Source organism: Etheostoma spectabile, chromosome 7 (assembly GCF_008692095.1).
Source record: "Etheostoma spectabile isolate EspeVRDwgs_2016 chromosome 7, UIUC_Espe_1.0, whole genome shotgun sequence".
NCBI classification, from domain to species: Eukaryota; Metazoa; Chordata; class Actinopteri; order Perciformes; family Percidae; genus Etheostoma; species Etheostoma spectabile.
In genome coordinates, this window is record NC_045739.1 from 12194662 (window position 1) to 12196860 (window position 2199).

The 2199-nt window shown below is 40.0% G+C and overlaps 1 protein-coding gene across 5 annotated transcripts in view; it reads left to right on the top strand.

Annotated features, from left to right (window-relative positions):
* rerea (arginine-glutamic acid dipeptide (RE) repeats a) overlaps positions 1 to 2199 on the top strand; it is a 143514-nt gene that overhangs the window by 78175 nt on the left and 63140 nt on the right. Inside the window, exon 1 of one of the 5 annotated variants that reach the window (XM_032519996.1) lies at positions 2098 to 2117. The exons of the other annotated variants lie outside the window; for them this stretch is intronic. The gene's annotated coding sequence lies outside the window, so the exon portion shown is untranslated. Of the gene's footprint in view, positions 1 to 2097; positions 2118 to 2199 lie in introns of those variants that run through there. 5 annotated transcript variants of the gene reach the window in all.

The window sequence follows — 2199 nt, forward strand, 5'->3', positions numbered from 1 at the left end:
CACTCCAGATTTACAAACAACAGACCTACATGTTGAAATTGACCGTAATTCTCCTTTAAGGTCTGTATGCTCTGAACCCCTCTCACGTGACCTTAGGCAGTAGCGCATGTGTCGCCTAAGCAGACTGACTGGACACTGGGCATCTTTTGTGAACGTTGTTACAATAGTAGCACTTAATACATCCATGGGGTAGTGTAATTCAGAGGGCAGATTCAACGTAGATTCCACACACAACCATAAATCAGGCGTATGAGTGGTATCAGTGCCTGAATAGTGAAGCGAGGAAAGCGGCGTTGAGTTAGCATAGTGTGTGAGGAAAAAGCGTCAGAAAAAAGAGACTGCACAGACAATGTGCAATGTGCAAGTGAGTTAACAGAGAACACCAAACTTCTTAAGACACGGTTGTTTCATCTGTTAATACTGTTGGTAAAGTGAAGGATGTTACAACGTGGAGACCGTGTCACGCACACAGCACACCTTTTTATTTATTTATTTGTTTATTTGATTATTATTTGTTTACGCAAAGCATACAATTTCTGCAGTTATATATTCACACGGAGTGACATTGAGATTGTTGAGTAATGGCTGGCTACATATGGGATGTTTCTCATAGGTCAGTGCAACCGACCAAGTGTTTATTTTGGTTGAGGAAATTTGCTGGTCAGAGTTAACCAAGTTCTACCTGCCTTTAAATGGAGAGTGGAAAACATTTTGGTGCGGGTTTGCAGTAATGTGCCTGATCTTTAATCTGCAATGGCTACTAGAATATGTAATTGATGGGTCTATGTTGCCAAATAAAGCCGCATCTTACACAGCTGGGGCAAGCATTGCCTGTCTTTTCACAGATTGGTTGTCTAAGCAGAGTGCAGAGAGCTTGGTGAGGGACGGCCAGGCCCCGGGGGGCCAAAGTAATGCCTGCTAACAGCCAGGGTGATGATGGGAGGTCAACTCAAGACGCACACACACCACTTTATAAAAAAGGTGTGTGTGTATGTATATATATATATAAATATATATATATATATAATATATTATATTATATAATATATATATATATATATATATATATATATAGTACAGGCCAATAGTTTGAACACACCTTCACATTCAATGCGTTTCCTTTATTTTCATGACTATTTTTATTGTTGATTATCACCAAAGGCATCAAATCTATGAATGAATACATGTGGAATTATGTACTTAACAAAAAGTGTGAAATAACTGAAAACATGTTTTATATTCTAGTTTCTTCAAAGCAGCCACCCTTTGCTTTTTTGATAGCGCTGCTAACCCTTGGTGTTCTCTCAATGAGCTTCATGAGGTAGTCAGCTGAAATGGTTTTCACTTCACAGGTGTGCCTTGTCAGGGTTAATTAGTGGAATTTCTTGCCTTATTAATGGGGTTGGGACCATCAGTTGTGTTGTGCAGAAGTCAGGTTGATACACAGCCGACAGCCCTATTGGACAACTGTTAGAATTCAAAACTTTTGGCCTGGCCTACATTAATATATACATACAGTACATTTACATACATGTATATATACATATATATTATATTATTCATACATTTATACCGAGTATAGGTCCGATACCAGTGTGTCATATATCTTATTATGTTTTAACAACTGTGTACTACTCTCCCTGTATGGATTTTATATGATTTCTATCTTTGTCGGTCTGGCTCAGTTTAAACTCTGTCTCAGGTCAAACACAAACAATGAATGCCGTAGAACTTTCTTTTATTATGTCAGTTATAACGGAAAAAGAACATAGTTAAACTACTTTAACATAGATTTTCTTTAGGACTTTATTATGTGGGATCGGATCGGTGCATAAACTCCAGTACTTCCCGATACCAGTATTATAGGAAGTATCGGAACGTCTCTAGTGTAAAGGCTGGTTGTTGTGTGTAGAAGGTGTTTTAAGGTGAGCTGGGGGCCTTGCAGAGGGGAGTACAGCAAGGCCCCACAGCAGCAGGGCTTTAATCGGAATGCTGCTAGAGTGCTGAGGATGGCAGGAACCCCTCCTGCACACACATGTGCATACACACACACTCTCACAAAACCTACAAACCTGCACCTTGATTAAGAGCTCCAAAAGAGGTCTGGGCAGACAGAGGTAATTGTCCAGGGAGAGAGAGAGAATACCATCTCCATTACCTAACCCCTCTCTCTCTCTCTCTCTCTCTCTCTCTCTCTCT